The sequence below is a fragment of the Camelus dromedarius genome, chromosome 11 (genome assembly GCF_036321535.1).
Source record: "Camelus dromedarius isolate mCamDro1 chromosome 11, mCamDro1.pat, whole genome shotgun sequence".
Taxonomy (NCBI): Eukaryota; Metazoa; Chordata; class Mammalia; order Artiodactyla; family Camelidae; genus Camelus; species Camelus dromedarius.
This window is the reverse complement of record NC_087446.1, coordinates 25979126-25998071: the sequence shown is the minus strand read 5'-3', so window position 1 is coordinate 25998071 and position 18946 is coordinate 25979126. Positions and strand designations below refer to the sequence as shown.

At 37.7% G+C, this 18946-nt stretch overlaps 1 long non-coding RNA gene across 1 annotated transcript in view; it reads right to left on the bottom strand.

Moving 5' to 3' along the window:
* LOC116156446 (uncharacterized) overlaps nucleotides 1–18946 on the bottom strand; it is a 159745-nt gene that overhangs the window by 86573 nt on the left and 54226 nt on the right. The window lies entirely within an intron of this gene.

Sequence of the window (18946 nt, the reverse complement as noted above, 5' to 3'; positions counted from 1 at the left end):
AACAAACTTCTTACTTTTCTAAGTCTTAATTTCTAGCAGCTGTTTCTTGTTTAACGGGAAAAAATATTATCTACTGCCTAAGGTTATCACGAAGAATATGAGATAATGTATTAAAAGCTTTTAGTGGAGAACCTACCTAACTGTAAGCGGTCAATAAGGATTTGTTGAAAGGTAAGAAAGGAAAATGCTTAGAGAGGAGGGTGGAAGGGAAAGGGAATCTGATTCTAAATTTAAACATAACCAGGAGGAGCAGAGGTTGGAGAGAGGATTGTTTGCAAGGGGTGAAAATGGAGAAGCAATAGCCAAACACAAAATGACTTTTGCAAAACACAGGCTGTCTAAATATTTTATACCCTCATAAAAATTACACAATTCAACCATGAAGTTTTAGTTGCTGGACAAACTTATTTACCTTTGTACTTTCTTTTTATTATATATATATATTTCCAATATTTCTGCTATGCTATATATATACACACATTTCTGTTTAAAGCAAATCTAGAAGATGCCATTTAATCCTGAAGTTGCAAAAAGTAAGCAGGAGAGGGTGGGGCTGTCTTTAAAAGAAAGCACACATAAAAATTATGAGAAATTTTCCCTCTGGCTGGCAAAATGATAACATGTGTCTGGCCTTAGTTTCCTCCCCCTCGTTACAGATCAGTGCCAAAGGAATCCCCAAACATCCAGTTACTGTTTTACTTTGTACTGAACCACAGTTGAAGCTTTGATGCCTTCTGTTTCTTCTCAACTGGAAAGGATATTCATTCCTGCCCAGCTCAAAGCTGATCTCCCTCACACTCGAACGTACATTCTGCCATTAAATCTCAAACTGCCTTGACATGTTGTTGTAATACCTCACGGATGTGGAAAGTCAGTTGTGACCTAATGTGAAACGTGGGAAAAGATGGGACCTGGATGCTCTTAGATGTGTTCTTACACTGGCACAACAAATCATACTTTCTGTGGTTGAGCACTAGAGTCAATACATAAATTAGCTCTTATTTCCTTTTTGTGTGCTGCTAAATTATGTTACTTTTTTTTTTTTTTTTTTTTTTTTAAGAAATAAATTGGGCTTAGGAGCTATTTTACCTTTGGTCCTTCTCACACAACTGAATTCTGTAGTGGAATTGTAACCATGGGAGAGTGCCTAAAGATCTCATTTCATAGAAAAAAAATTCAGCAGGAACACTTTAGCTTTTTAAGACAAGTTCTCCTGTATTTCTGCTGTGCTACAAAAGATCCCTGATATGGTAACCATGGAGGACTTATTAGACAGCAATATCGTGCTTGGAACTTTACCTAATTATATTTGATCCTCAGGACAACCTTATTAAAGAAGATATTATAATGAGAAAAATGAGTCTGAGAGATATTACTTACCCAAAGTTATAAAGTCAAAAATAATGCTAGGTGTTGTATCCTGTCTGAGTAAAATTGTTTGAGGAATGCATTTATTCAATAATAATTCCATGGGCAAATTTTGTACTTCACCAGAGAGGTTTTAGGCACCTATGCTGAGCAAGGCATTGTCCTGGCACTGGGAATATGCCAGATCAGAGGCCAGAGACAATCTTCATACTCATGGACCTTCCAATCAACCAAGGAGAGAGATACTTAAAAACTGCATTTAATAAGACAAAGAGATCCCGTGGGCAAATGTTCACAGATTCCATCTCCCTCAGAGAGCCAAATGGGAAAGAAGAGCCCACTTCCCATTCTACCCTGACCCTGCCCCAACTAAGAGAAAGAGAATCTTAAGAGAAGGAAGATCAGTCTATATAAAAAATATACACTTGTAATTTTTAGTATCTAGTATAGTATAATTACAAAATATAATATAAAAACATACATGTATAGGTAAATAAATACTAGATTGAACATGCATACACCCATCACTCAGGCCAACAAATACCCTTTAAGATTCAATCTGCTCATTCTTGATGTGTCAGAGAAGTCAGAATCAGCTGAAATTCTGAAATAATAGTAATTTACAGAGTCATGCTGCTTACAAGTAAGAATAATTACTTATAACTGGCTATAAATAACAACTTATATTTAACTTAAATAATGACATATTTAACTTATTCTATTTAATCACTGATAACATGACTATGAGCAAATCCAAGCATGTCAATAACCATGGTTCCTTTTAAAAGTTCTAGCTGATTCAAACAGAAATTTACTTGGTAGCACAAATGTTAAGTGTTCTGACCAAGGTTAAGACAGAGATGGCAATTCACAAGGGATTCATGCATAAAATCAAAGTAGGGCCAGAGTAAGTGGCCAGCCCAGTGCTAGGAGCTGGGACCAGCTGAAAGAAAATGTTTCTGGCCTCAGTAAAGTTTACGTAACCTGGTAAAAAAAAATATGTATTACTGATTTTCAGTCCCAGCTGATACTGAGCTGCTGTCAGAAACTCACCCATTCGTGGCACGGAGTAAGTTGTTCAATGACGTTTAAGAAAACATACACTGAAACAGTTCATTCAAAATTGATTGTTTAGATGTTATTTTTAACAATTCCCTCATTGGCATTTAAAATGTTTTATTTCCTACCACACAAAAAAAATGTTGCTGCTTTATGAATAAACAGTTTAATTTTAGATCAGCTCCTTTTCTCTGATTTATGGCATTCGGTTAAAAAAAAAAAAAATCCCAAAGCAGCCAGGAGCTTAGTCACAGATGTTAGCACCAGGGGTAGTAACAGTAAAGGGCTCTGACTTCAAAGAGTTAGGGAAGATTTGTCACAATGGAATAAAAAGTGCGGATGTTTCAGACATCGGAAGTGGCAGAAAGGGCCAGAAACACAGAAATGAATGTGTGGAGATCAATGTCTGCTGCGTGTTGTGTTTTCAGACTTCCTTCACTCTTCAGCAACCATCCAGACACCCATATTTATCCCCCTTTTCTGTGCCTGTGACCCCACATTAATTTTATCTTGAATGACCTCCTCTCCTACCACCATGCCACTCTACTCAAAACTCCTTTTTGGCAAGCTGGAAGATGAATATGTTTATGATTGGAGAGTTTTGTGAGCTGATTTGCACTTCGCAGTAACAGAGCACTCTTCCCCACATTTATCCAGGAAATTGAAAAGTGTTATCAGATCTCTGTCCTTTGATGTTGGCCCCACATTCAGACAGGTTCTTTCTACCATATGGCCCCCAGCAGGGACAGGGTTGCACCGTCCTTAATGGCCACAAACTCAAAAGAAGATTCCTTTCTTCCTGGCATTTTTATCAATTCCTAGAAAGGATTCTGATTGGCTGAGACTGGATTTATGCCTGAATCCCATGGCTAGGGAGAGAGGTGAGGCATGACTCAATTTAGGGTACCACTAGGGAGAGAAGGTACATCTGAAAGGAAATCAGAGCAAGGATGCAGCACTCAAACAAAGCCAATTCTAGGAGGCAACTTGAAAAGAACCTGACAGTAGCCCCTCAGTGACCCAGATCTCAGGTAGGCAACAGGAAGACATCAACGTATTGTGCACGAAACAGTGCTTGGTAACCACCTTTTACTGTATGGCTATCTTTGGGATAAAGGATCATGGGGCGACTAAGATGTTAATAACAGGAAACTACCAGCATCCTTAAAACAGTTGGGAGAAGGTGTTCTTACTGGAGCCTAGAAGCCAGTTAGTTTGACAGAAACTGAGATCCACAAAAAAAAGTAGCCATGTGGTAGGGACTGGCACCAAGTTACTTGTCTCTATTGGGATTGCAGCACCATCCAATTATAGCCTCCTTAAAGATTTCTAAATATATGCCCTATTTCTTATCCTTTGCTGGATAAGCACAGTGGTTTTATTAGTGCTTAGTTATTATAAAATGTTGGATTGTAAAATGTCAATACTGTAATATACTTGCTTACGAATAGTTACATCCTGGAATGTTGCAGTTTAATCACTTGGTCCACTAAAGACAGACTATGGGGCATTATTTAAAAACATCTTAGAAAAACAGCCTCCAGAAGATATTCAAACACACACACACACATTAATATCTGCAGAATATGACTAGACCTTGTAGAAATCCTGGTGCATTATATTTTGCTACAAAAGGTATACAAGAATATAAAAGGTTAAAGTTACAGAAATAAAAGATTGAATCAGTATCTCTTGGAACAGGGTTATTTTAACTTTGGTTTATTTTTTGAAGGATAACTTGCAGACCTTATTGAGTGAAGTCCATGGAAACTGAAAGGAAATGACAGAAAAATGTAGATGCAGTTTAAAATCCTTAGGAAATTAAAGAATTTTGCAATACAGCCACTGCAACCCAATGAATAAGCATGCACTAATGATTATCAATTTATGAAAATATTTTTCCAGACTTTATACCTGAGCAAAAGCCACACATATAGACTAGAATTACAATTTCTCTATCTGAAAGGCTGATAAAAAGTGAAAAACACACCACTGCCTTCAAAACCAAATTCATACTGAAGTAATTAGAGTAACAGCCATGGAAATCACATATGATGTTAAATAAGATTGAAAATTCATTTTAATGTACAGTTTTACAGTAACTTTTAAATGTATGCTTCCATAATAGTACTTTCAACTAAGGATCTAAGCTATCTGAATGTTAAAAATGTATTTGATGTACTAATATACAAGTATACCATCATATTTCACCAAAAATATTCCTGTGATCTTGGATGTATTGTCAGCACACAATTTTATACTTCAAAGATGATAGGAAAAATTCTAGGCAACTTGTAGGTTTTTACATGGCAACAATTCTTACAGGAAAAAAAATAAAAGATTTATTTTTCAGTGACTTGTGAATCATAAAAAAATTTTTTTCCAATGCTCTACCTAGGGAAAATATGTTAGAGTTTTAAATTGGGCTCTGAATAGCTCTCCTAAATATCCAACAAATCATAATAATAGCTCCTGCTGTCTTAATGTTTGAAGAATTGAAATATATTTTTGATTCCCTAAGATTTTCTACTTTAGCATATCCTCCTGACTTATAATTTGACTTACACTTTCCCAGATCAAGTGTTGCGACGGAACTTTGACGTTACAGTGCTAGCACATTTCTGTACCTTGACGGTTTGTACCTTGTGTCATTGAATATATATGTCTTCCTTTTATGATTGAATATAAGCCTTGAGTATGCTCGGGGGAATTTTTATTCTATTCTATCCCTTCCCTTCCAGTTCCTTCGTACCATTCCTGAGGAAAAGAGCATTGCTGTGATAGACCAGGTTTAAGGGCATCTTACTTTTTCTGTGTCTAAAGAGCTAGGGGTGGATAGGCAGTCACCATATCAAGTTAAATGTTAGCAAGTGAAAATGGTGCCATGTAGACATGAAACTTTCAGGTGATCTCATGAGATGAAGAAAGATTAACTCTAGGGGTAGCTCTCTTCTAAAATTTGGCATGTCCTCTCCATTCATACACTTCAAGATTTCAATGGCAGGGTAGTTGTATCAATTAAGATAATCTAGGTTACAATGCAGTAATAAAAATCCCCCAAGCGTCTGCAGCTTAAACAACAAAGATGTGTTTCTCACTAATGCTGCATGCCCAGTGCAGGTCATTTGCGGCAGAAGCATATGGCAGTAACAGGACCACTTGGTTATATAACCATGACGCTGAGCCACTTACTATGCATGCTGATATGCAAATTGCTTCTACTTTATTATGACTATTAATTCCATACTTAAAGTGTCAGTCTCCATGAGAATGGAAATAAAATGGTTAAAAAGACTTGCAGCTGTTATAGTCAGAGATAGTGTTTAATAATATCAACCATGAAATACAAAGACAGCTTTAATGTTCTCCAATAGAAAATCATTTTGTTGGTAAGAATCAAACTGGAAGTTGGTCTCTTTTTTTTTTTTTTTTCCAAAAGGAGTTGAGATAGAGTCCAACACATTACCTCAGGGCCTTTAGAACACAGGGGCAGGAGTCACAGGGTACTCAGCAAGCATCAGAGAGCAGTAAAGCTGCACATATTCAGACAAGACCACTCCTGGCCAATGCATAACTGACATGAAACATTTTGAAGAGCTGGGTACATTAAATAGTTACAATAAGGATTTGACGGCATTTGGTTATTGTTGAATTTAGGCTTATTTAATGCCTTGATACCTTTCAGGATTTTTCAAGTATTTTAAAACAGAATGTATTTTGTAGGAAAAATGAAATAATTGATAGTTCTTTTGTTTAAACTTCTCAATGCATTTTAATGATCTTGAAATAAAGAAATAACACTTATATACAAAATGGCATGGGGCATGAAGAAGAAGGTCTGTAGAACTGGGAGGGAGGAAAAGAAGAAGAGGGAGAGAATTAACTCCTTTATGCAAGCAAGAGTTTTCACAAAATCTGTCAGTAGAACAGGATTACAAGGTTATATCAGACCTCCGTCGTATATTATGTGTGGTAGGCTCTAACATTTATGTTCCTATTAACAGTATAATAAAATGTCAATAATTCCAATTCCATATAGTTGGTTCTATCATTTATAATAATAATTTGTTGCTTTGGTTAAATAAAAAAACTAAGAAATCCCCTCCAGGTATTGTTAAACACTGTGCTTTGGATGAGTTGGACTCAAATTTATAATTATAGGCAAAGTGTGGAGCTCAGAATATGATGGTAAGGAGAAAGAGAGAGGTCCAGGTCCTGTCCTTACGAAAGGACAAATTCTCAAAAGGAAATTACTGTGAATCCATGAAAAGACTGAACCCTAGACCCCAGGCTCACAGTCTCAGCAAACATTTCTTTGTCAAGCTTGACCTGAGAACAGCAGAGCAGCCTCCCTTCCAGGGACAGTGCAGGCATGACAGTAAAGACATCCGTAATTAGGTTAAGACTGAAGGTAAGGGTCCTTCCCCTATTTAATGAGTACCACGTCCTCCTCAGACAAATCCTCATGTGTCTCTAGAGAGGGGAGACTCCTCCCTTCAACAATATATGAGTTTTAATTTCCTAACTTCCCTAACCTTCGTTTCTTGTTTTCTAATTAAAATATCTCTGACATGTAACATTGTGTAAATTTAAGGTGAACAACATATTAACTTTTTACATTTATATATTGTAACATGATGGCCAATAATTAGCACCTCTATCATGTTACATAATTATCATTTTAAAAAAAAGAACAGAACGAGGAAGATGAGGTCCCTTCCCTCCACCTACTTTTGAAATTCTGCCACCAAAGCTGCTCTTCCCTGATTTAGAATACTAAAGTGAACTGTTAGACCCTTATATCTTAAGATTCTTTCCAGGATAATTTTCATTTCTTATGAAGACTTTCTATTTGTTAATTTTTCTTACATGATATTACCTCTTCCAAATTAATCCATAAGAACCTAAATAAAGCTAGACACTTCAATATACAAAAAAGAAATGTGACATTTCTTAAACACTTGGTTTCATGGAGTAAGTTTTTACCTGCCTTTTTTTTTTTTTTGTCTAGATATTCATTCATTCATTCATTCCAAAATACTTACCAAGTACTTATGTATTAGGCATATTATTTGGTGTGTGTATATATAATACACACACACATTTGCCTATATATATGGCAAATAATATGCCTCTCTCTATATATGTATATAATGGTAAACAAACCATTCATGTCCCCTGCTTTCATGAGCTTAAAGTTTGTGGGAGGATAGAGGTAACAATCAAAAGGTAGATGTAATGGTTCTTCGAAGGAAAAGAAGATGGGATCATGGGAAAGAAGAGGAGATGGCATCCCTGGGTATTTAAGCGATGCACCAGTGGTGTGTAGTGTGAGGGGGAGAGATGGGCAAGCAGAAGCAAGAGCCATGAGACAGGAAAGAGCATGGCACACTGAGGAACTTAACAGAGGCCAGTGTGACTAGAGACTAGTGAACAAGGGGCACAGTGACATGAGATGTGTGGAACAGGCAGAGCCTGAATTTTACAGGGCTTTGCAGATCATGCTAAGTATTTTGGTCTTTATTCTAAAATCCTTTTGAAAGATTTTAAGTAGAGAGAGGTGATGTGGCTAGAAAAATGTTTTAAAATAATCATTCTGGTTACAGTGAAAAGAATGGACATGAGGAAGATTAAGAAGGCAACTCCACCTTCTAGCAGTGCAAATTTGAACATATCTGTCATGGTCTAATCAAGGTGCAATAATGCTACTGTGAAGGAAAAACCGGGCTGGTCTAACAAGATAACTCACAAGTCTAAGTGTCAGAATACTGATCTGAGTTCTGCTAGACTAACTTATAAATCTAGGTTGATTAGTGTTGGTTTGCTGTTAATGTTTTTTTGCTAGCCAGCTGGGTTTTCAAAGATACATATCTGGCTTTGGAATGTTGGTTTGCTGTCTCCCCGCCTCCACTTTTGTGATGATAATGCTGCTAAAGCTGTTCCATGCCTATTGGCCGAATACCCCAAGCTTCTACTTTACCCTATAAAACCTCATGTGCACATCTTGAAGGTGCTCAGAGCTTCAGAGCAGAAGCCCCTCTGAGCCCGCCGGCGTACTACATCTGAGTACTCCAACCCTCTGAGTGGTGCTTGTTTCTTGGCTGGCCCGTCTTTTCCGTAACACTATGGGACTATGGTAGTGGTTAGGAAGATAGAAACATGCTTTGGAGATAAAACTGCCCAGAGTTGGGGAAGGTTTTAATATTGTAGTTGAACAAGTCGATTGAGAGGAAGATGATGCCTGTATTTTTTTACTGGGCCAATGACAGTGCCCTTCACTGGGAAAGCTGGATTTGGATAGGAGTAAGAGTGCTCAAGGTTGGGGAAAAGAAGATTTGGTTTGGGACATGTTAAGTCTGACATCTTTATCAGACTTAATGTTCAAATATCACGGTGACATTTAGACATACTAGCCAGAGCTCAAAACAAGATTTCCTGCTGGAGGTCTAAATCTGAGAGCCCTCACATAAATGTGATATTCACAGCAATGAGTACTGCTAAGATCACTTAGAAAGAGGGAATAGAGGAGAAAAGGAGTATACATGGAATATTAACAAATCATTTGTAAATTATCTATAATCCAAATTCCTAGGGAAAGAGAATGCAATTTGGGGGTCTATTATAATTCATTGTAATAAAATTCTGACAAATTAAACCAAATTTTTAAAGAATAAAACAGAAGAGGATCATCTCTACTGACCTTGGCCCAAAGGTTTACTTAAATCACAAATACTTCTCTTTTCCATGGGTGTCAATGTCATTAACAAAATTCCAAAGGATTTTCTAGGAATCAGCATTTAAGAAGTAACTTGATGGGTTTATCTGCTGGAGAGTAAAGGGTAATTTACCACGATAATCAATTCAAATTGAGTGTTACTTTCTTGGGCATCATTAAATAATGTGTTAAATTTTCCTTTTCAGATTAAGAGTAATGGCTATGTTCTCTGGCTCTGGAAGGTTTTTAAGCTACAGGGAAGATTTTATTTTCAGAGTAGAAGCAAATTAGACATTATAAGAGAATTCTTAAGGCGAAAAGAGTTTATTTAGGAAGTTAAAGCATTATTGCTGAGTGTAAACATTATTATGGTAATTACTGTCTTCAAGTATTTATTGTCAATAAAAACCTTTCCAAGTTTCTCAAGGGCACTTTCAGAGAGAGCTGTATATCTATTTTAAAGGAAGTATTAGACAAACAACTTCAGATGCTCTCAAATACTAGAGCCAGGAAATCTCTGAGGGTAGAAAACCTCCCACTGCATTTGTCCTAATAAAATCCAATTATGCACAGAGAAAAGACAGGGAAACAATAAATTAGAGAACAACATATGTTTGGCATAACACATATATTACAAATAGGCTTAACTATCATATGCTAGTTAAAGCTTCCAAGTGTTTTTCTCAGAAGTCTGAAAAAAAAAATCATGCAATGAAAGTTGAAAAAAACAAAAACAAAATCATGGAGTTTTAGAAAATGGATTCTAATTCATGAAAATACTGACTCAGCAACATCTTTACTGGTGATTTTCCTATAATGTGACCTTCTCTTATGTAATACATCGTCTACCTAACTGCCAGGCAAATATGATGAACATTTAGGCACTGTGAACAACCTCAAGCTACATCTCTATAAAAGTCCAAAACACCTGAAAAGAATCTATCAGAATACATGAGTGTTAAAAAAGAGTCACTTTTTAAAGTACTATCTGCAGCTGGATCATTTCAGTGAAATTGATTTCTCAAACTGGCTTCTTCCTTTTTCTTTTAAGACACTGGAAGCTTTAATAAAGTGACAAAGTGAAGAAAATTCAGTTTGTAGACCATTAGGCTTTCCATTTAAAGTAACACTGTGATGAGAGAAAAGAGACAGACTTTCGTTTGAAAACTGCCACTTTGATTTTGAAAATGAGATTAAATGCCAAAGATATACTGCTGAATGTCCCAGAAAACCACTACCTCGGACTTTATGTCTAGACTTCAACAAGAGCCTGGCCAGAAGTCTAAGCAGAAAGGATGCCCATGCTGAAGTCCTGGGTTGGGTGCTCCTCGGCTCTCACCTCCTCGCCTTGTTGCAACAGCTTCTAAAGGACATTTTCATTATCCCTGAGAGCTATGCATTTTGAGAATTTACTCCTGGTCAAAAGTCTTGAGCTGTCTGATCCTGGCCTTTTGTTTAATTAGGTAGCTCAGCCAAGAGAGATCACGCCCTACATCTTTACCGGCTGATGTCTTATGCAGCCTTCAAAGTCCTGCACAAAGAAGCAATATCCCGGGTCCCTCACTGTTAGGAATCCCTTTTCCACTGCATTCAGGGGTAACATCCTCAACAGCAGCAGCGCTGGCTGAGCTCCTTTGTGCCGAGCACTCTGCTGGGGCTACAGGGGTTAAACACTGTTTCTAACTGCAAAATCTCTGCAAGGAAATCATTATAACCCTCATTTCACAGGAAAAGAAAGCTAAGTAATGAGGTTCTGAGTTGTGATTACTTGGTGACTCAAAGAAACCTAACTTTCTACCCAAAGTTACCTGGCTAGTGAAGAATGGAGAAATATTCAGGACAGAAGCCTGCCTCCCAATCCCAAATTTCCCCTGTCGTTAGCCTACATTGTTGTATAGGATCCTAAGAGGTCTCCAGGAAGAAACTGGACTTTATCTTTTTATCCTCTAGCATTTAGCACAGCCTCTAGCCTTGCAGAGAGCAGTGTGGCAGTAAGTGGTTAAACGTGTGGGGCCCTCTTTTCATCTTCTTTCTACTTATTCATGTGGTAAATTTTTAAATACTCATCCAGAATGGACAATATCATGAGAGGTAAAAAAGCATTTTGATAAGCAGTTCAGTTCATTTGTCCATAGCTGGATATTTGAAATCTTTATAGATACGATTTTTGGAGATAACAAATCATCAGGAATTACACGTGGCTCTGTTAGCTAGTTTGCAGCTGGATGAGTTCCTTTAGCAGAAAGGGGGGATGAGGTAACAGGTGACTTGGGGTTTGGATTTTGGTCTTCCTGGAGTTGAGACTGCTGGCAGTTGGCAGGACTCATCCATTGGAGTGGACCTAGGAAGCTTCACTGTCTGCCCAGATGGTGGAAGTGACGGGGCAAAGAACGCATCAGGCCTCCCTGGAGGGAGAAGGAATGGTGATCTAAAGATGTCTCACTTGGGCATTCAGGGACTCTAATGACCAGACCCTGTTCATCTCTCAAGCCACCGTGCACATTCCTTACACTCTAAGCTCCAACCATCATGAACAACAGCATTTGCCTTCCCCTGAATAAGCCAAGCTCTCTCTCACCTCAGGGGCTTGGACATACATTCCTCTGCCAAGCAAGCACTCTACCTGGCTCTCATTTCTCCATACCCTCTACCAATCCCAGGAATGTCTGTATGTAAGCAGGTTCAGATCAACTTAAATGTCACCTCTTTCAGGAAGCCTTTCTGTCCCCTGAAAGTCCCCTAGCAACCTGTGCTCCTCCCACAACATGTATTACACTGTACCGTTCTTACACTGAACTTTTGCTCACCCAACTAGGCCTCCAGTAACTTGACTACTTACTACATGTTTGGTTACTATGATGGTAAATTTATATGTTAACTTGGTGAGGCCACAGTGCCCAGATATTTGTTTTAACACTATTCTAGATGTTAAATCAACAGACTTTGAGTAAAACAGATTACTTCCATAATGTGAGTGGGCCTCTTCCAATCAGTTGAAGGTCTTAATAGAAAAAGATTGACCTCCTGGAGGAAGTGGGAATTCTGCCAGCAAATGGCCTTCATCCTGGAACTGCATCTCTTCCCTGGGTATCCAGCCTGCTGGCCTACCCTGTGGAGTTTGGACTTGGCAGCCACCATATTTACATGAGCCAATTTCTAAAAATCTCCCTTTCCCTCCTTTTCTCCCCTCTCTCCCTCTCTGGAGAATGCTGACTAATACAGTTACCACTGTATCGTTAGCACTGAGCACAGTACTTGGATTATAAAGCAGATTCAATAAAATTTGATTAGTTTGAATCGATCTGACTTGTAGGAAAGAAAACTATTACAGACAGAATGTCAAGACTTCTCCCTTAAGAGTCAGAGGCCTGCACAGGCCAAACTGTACACAGCAACTAAATTTGCTAACCTGAGAGTTCCCTTCTTGTGATCCAGTGCAAAGAATAGAGGAAATGAAGGATAATGCAATCCCCCATGGATTGCATTATTTTAGCCCATGGATTGCATGTATTAGGCACTCTGATGAAACCTACTTCTAGCAATCATAATGGTGCTTATCCAACAGTCTTAAATGCAAAACTCATATAGTCTGGCAGAGAAAGGCAGGTACCTGGTCTCAGTGGGATTATCTCAGGTTTCTCAAGTCACTAGGAAGGAGATATGCTCAGAAAGAAAACTCAGCTTATCTCCCAACATCTTCATCATGATAACTGAAAATCTACCACACAGGTTGGAATTTTAAGTATTTTAGACTTTGATAGACTTCTTAGATTTGACAACTCAGGTTCTTAAATGTCCAATGTGATGAGGAGGAGGTTATAAAAAATGACCTAGTAGAAGACTTTCTTACTAACCAGTCAAGTTAAACTCCTCATGGAGAACAGCCTAAGGATTTCCTAACCCCTGTTTCTTTAAATGAGACTGGTTTGTCCAGATTTTCACTAGTTTTGATACTCCATCTGCTTTTCTCCCAGAAAAAAGTCAAATAATGCAAGCAAAAAAAAATCAAATCACCAACAAATAACAAAACTGTTAATGTCAGGGAATAAGAGATGAAAGGAGAAGGGAAATGAAAAATTGAAAATCCATAAACCAGATAATTCATTCCAAATCCACAATCAGTATCATTTTTTTTTCTAATAAACAGTCCCTTGGTTATATAGTCTTTTTTATACTCTAGTCTCTTTAAATTTTTTATTCTACTTGCAAAATCATGATTTTTCTCCAATTTTTTTTGTTATTTTGAAAGGTTTTTCTAGAAGGTCTTATAAAAAAAGTAAATATATTTATAGTTTTTCAAATAAATAAAAGCCATGGTGACATTTCCCATGTGCATGTATTTTTTATTGGAGATATGCTCTTTGGGGTTCTTGGACCCAGTTCCAAGGTGTGTGGGGAGTGGTTGCAGGGGAGAAGGTTCCCACACCAATAAGCAATTTTCCTCCACCAGCAGGATGTTCGAGAATTCAACTCAATTCTGATATTATCTACCTGGAGATAGAGTGAGATTCCACAGGCTGAGAACTCAGTCCCACAAGACTGCACTCCCTCACCTCCACTTCAGACATCTATTGTCACCTGCGCTTCTGACTAACTGGCTACTGATTGGAGGTTTCCATAACCCCTTCCTTGGACTTCAGATGTCTGTGTTAAGTCCAGGTTGTTACCTTGTACCTCTGACCCACTGGCTATAAATAAGGGGCTCCCACAAACTCCTCCTTGGGTTTGATTAATTTGCTAAAATGACCCACAGAACTCAGAGAAACATTTTACTTACTAGATTACTGGTTCATTAAATATACTCGTGATTAAATCGTTGGCTGTTGGAGATTGATTCAAACTCCAGCCCCCCTACTCTCCCCAGGGTCTTGGGGTAGGATTAAAGGTCCCAAACCTCTAATCACATGGTTGGTTCCCCTGGCAACCAGCTCCCATCACTAGGTGCACTCCAAAAGTCAGCTCTTTAACATAAGACATCTTTATCTCTTATCACTTACAAAATCCCAAGGGTTTTAGGAGCTCTGTGCCAATGGGAGGAAGACCAAATATATATTTCTTATTATAAATCACAAGATGACATATGCTAAAGCACATTTTGAACATGATTTGCATTGAGTGTCAAAAAAAAAAAAATAGGTCAGTCTCCCCAGTGTTATGTAATGTCCCAAACCAGTTAACCATGTGTTGTCCAATAAACAAACAGAAAAGTTTATTTGAAAATTAAAAAAAAAACAAGTAGGGCATTCTGTAGTAACTTTAACTTCCCATGCATTCCTCAGCTTCACAGTTATTTATAGATCTTTTCCCAGAAAAACTTGTAGTTTAAGTGGATAAAGTTTAAAGCTATGGGAAGTGGCTTCACTGTGAGGTTTTTTTCTTTTCTTTCCTCATTCATTTGAATTAAAAAGGGTTATGGATAAAATAATGCAGATCACATTTGAGTGGGAAGCTGTAATCCTCACTGATTAAGGACAGAAATAATAAGTTTTACACAGCACTTTACAACCTAAATTATGCTTTCGCATGTGTTACCACAATCATGCTCAGAATCAGTGCCAATATTTAGTGATGATCAAGAAAAGAAAGAAATCTGCTGTATTAAAACAAATTCCCAATCCACAAAGATCTGGGCAAAGAAGAGCTCAGAAAAACCTTCTAATGGGAAGACATAATCATAAAATGCTCCCTTCTTTCCCCTTAAGAATGCTTTCTTGGTTTGTTTCAGTAGGACTCTTATCTGGCTCTCAAGACAGGAGGTAGACAGATTACATATAAATCCCTAAGAGTATCCTTCTGTGTCCTTATGGCCTTCATTTTGGCATGGCTAAACTGGAATAACCTTGTCAGGAGGAGTACCACAGTTAAACTCTAAAGAAAAATACAGATCCGGCATCAATGCCATCACATTTCACAGCACATTTCCAAATCTATACATGGTGCCAAAAGATTGAAAGCAAACAACATAACAAAACCCAAAATGAACTTTACAGGGCTCCTGACCCTAACAGCCACCCACTGGCTTCTAACGTGTCAATAAACATTTGCAAGAGTCACTGCTGTTATTCTCCCCTATTCAGCCACTTGTCTCCTTAAGATTTTCTGATTTGGCCTGTACCTCTATCTCTGGTCTTATCCTGAGGAATGCTTCTCACTCTGTTTTGGTGCCATGGGTCATCTTGCTCCAAGGTTCGGAAAAGGATCATTTGAGATGGTCTTTCCTCTCTTCCCATCACATTCTGGTCTAATTCATCCCCACTCATCCTTTAGCTATGAGCCCAAATGCCCAATCCCTTAGGGAGAACTTTCTTTATACTCCCAACCCCCAGCCTAAGCCTATCTCTTCTGTACAACTCTCATAAGCCAGACACATTTTCACCTTAAAAGCTCTAATTATATGTTTACTGGTGGACTATTTAATGAATTTTCCTTCACTAAACTGTATGATCCATGAAGAGAATGATGATGTTTATTTTCACATGACTGTATCTATAAAACCTAGAGAGTATATGTTAAGTGAATGAATAGGTAGATGGTTGGAAGGATGGAGAGATGAATGGATGGATAAATAGAGGAGGCTGAATGCTTTCTCCTAGTAGATACATTCTCTAATCCCAACTATATGAGGGTATAATGATACCATAGAATTAATTACCCGATAGAAATGTGAGCCAAGTAGGTCATTTTAAACTTCCTCATAGCACATTTTAAAAAAAAAGAGAAGGAAGTACAATTTTAATATTGTATTTAATTAAAAATGTACACAAAATATTATAATTTCATCATGCACTCAATATAAAATAATTAAAAATTTTACTTAAAAAATAATAAATCCTCAAAATCCTATGTAGATTTCACAATTCCAGCACATCTCAATTTGGACCAGCAGCATTTCAAGTTCTCAAAAGTCATATGATCTCGCAAAGTCTACAAAGTCAGTGAAGCAGGTCTGGCAGAAGTTTGTGTGTGTGAGTAAAGATCATGGAGGGAAAGGCAGAGTTCATTTGAGGCAAGAGAGCTGAGAAGACGCTGGTTCAAAATAAATGATTTGTGTGAGAGAGAAGGAAGTATTTTGAGAATAGATGGTTTTAGTCTGTTCTGGCTGCTGTAACAGAAATATTACAGACTGGGTGGCTTATAAACAACAGAAATATATTTCTTACAGTTCTAGAGGCTGGGACGCTCAAGATCAAGGCTCCAGTAGGTCCAGGGTCTGGTAAGAGCCCACTTCCTGGTTCATAGATGGCATCTTCTCGCTAGAACCTCCCACAGCAGAAGGAGCAAGGGATCTCTCTGGGGTCTCTTTTATTAGAGCACTAATCCCATTTATGAAGGCTCTACCCTCATGACCTAAGTACCTCCCCAAGGCCCCACCTCCTAATACCACCACATTAGGCTTTATATTTCAATATATGAATTTGGGTGGCATACAAATATTTTTCTACAGCAAGATGACTATGTCTGCTTACTTTATTGTCTGGCCTTGATCTTCCCATCTTTTCCTATAAAGCTCTCGGGATGGGAAGCTCTCATACAAAATAAAATCATTTCTCACTAAAATCTCCTCAAGATAATGAAAACAGGAAACAGTTGAGAGAGGGCCACCTGAGTAGGGGTAGAGAAGGGGACCAGTGGGAGGTGGGCAGTAGTGATAGCACAGACTAGGAGCAGAAGGGAAGGAGGAAGATAGGGTGGCATCCTTATGATGGCCCAGAAGACCATGTCCCTGAGCTAATGCAAGCCTCCCTACAGACATTCTAAATCAGCTGAGAGGAATCTGACCATAGTTAGAGAGCCCTAAATTTTCTTGCTGCAGTCTGAGTTAGGCATACCGTATGTCAATATTATTTTCCCACTAAGATAATGTGCTACATGAAAAGTGTGGTGTGGAGAAAATTCATCTATTTTAAAACCAACCCAATCAAAAAAAAAAAATGGGCAGGAGTCCTAAACAGACATTTCTCCAATGAAGACATACAGATGGCTAATAGGTACATGAAAAGATGCTCAATATTGCTAGTCATTAGAGAAATGCGAATCAAAACTACAATGATGTGTGACCTCACACCAGTCAGAATGGCCATCATTAAGAAGTCCACAAACAATAAATGCTGGAGAGGGTGTGGAGAAAAGGGAACCCTTTTGGTCAAAATGTAATTTGGTGCAGTCGTTATGGAGAACAGTATGGAGGTTCCTTAAAAAGCTAAAAATAGAGTTACCATATGATCCAGCAATCCCACTCCTGGGCATATATCCAGACGGAACTCTAATTAGAAAAGATACATGCACCCCAATGTTCATAGCAGCAGTATTTACAATAGTCAAGACATGAAAAAATCCAAATGCCCACTGACAGATTACTGGATAAATAAGTTGTGGTATATTTATACAATGGAATACTACTCGGCCATAAAAAATAATAAAATAATGCCATTTGCAGCAACATGGATGGACCTGGAGATTGTCATTCTAAGTGAAGTAAGCCAGAAAGAGAAAGAAAAATACCATATGATAATCACTTATATGTGGAATTTAAAAACAAAGACAAATGAACTTATTTACAAAACAGAAACAGACTCACATAGAAAACAAACTTATGGTTACCGGGGGGCAAGGGGATGGAAAGGGATAAATTGGGAGTTCGAGATTTGCAGTTATCAACTACTATATATAAAATAGATAAACAAGTTTATACTGTATAGCACAAGGAACTATATTCAATATCTTGTAGTAACCTATAATCAAAAAGAATACAAAAACAAATATATATATGTATATGTGTGACTCAACTATTATGCAGTATACCAGAAAGTGACATAACACTGTAAAATGACTGTACTTCAATTAAAAAAATAAAACCTGGACATGGATGTTTATAGGTGCTTCATTCATTAATTGTTAAAACTTAGAAGCAACTAAGATGCCACCGAGTAGGTAAATGGATAAATAAACTGTGGTACATCCAGACAATGGAATATTACTCAGTGCTAAAGAGAAATGATTTATCAAGCTAGGAAAAGACATGGAGGAAACTAAAATGTGTATTACTAGGTGAAAGAAGCCAATCTGAAAAGGCTATGTGATTACAACTATATGATATTCAGGGAAAGGCAAAACTATGGAGACAGTAAAAAAAAAAAGATCAGTGGTTTCCAGGGAGGGGGAGAGGTGAACAGGTGGAGCACAAAAGAATTTTAGGTCAGTGAAAATACTCTGTATGATACTGTAATGGTGGATGTATGTCATTATTCATTTGTCCAAACCCATAGAATATACAACACCAAGCATAAACCCTACTGTAAACTAGAGACTACGGATGATAATGGTGTGTCAATGTAGGTTCATCAGCTGTAGCAAATGCACCACTTGGTGAGGTATGTTGATAACGGAAAGACTATGTATGTGTGGTGGCAGGGACTATAGGAGAAATCTCTGTATCTTCCTCTCAATTTTGCTGTGAACTTAAAACTGCTCTGAAAAAAATAAAGTCTTTCCAGAAAAAAAAAAGTCTTGCAGATTCAATGAGACAATTGATATAAAGCAAAATGTCTATACAGAGTAGGCAGTATAAATATTAGTCCCTTCTTAGTCTTCAGAGGTCCCACTAAATAGAAGAATTTGTGCATTCTTAAGTTTTCCTCATGCTCTCTAACTCAGGGGAAAATGACATCTATTTTAATTTCACTCCAACTATCTTCAAGCATTAATTGAGGTATAATAGCAGCTAGGACTGCTAGGATAAATCTAAACCAAACAACTCAAGTATGTGATGTAAATTCCAATACAATAATGACTTGCATCTACTTC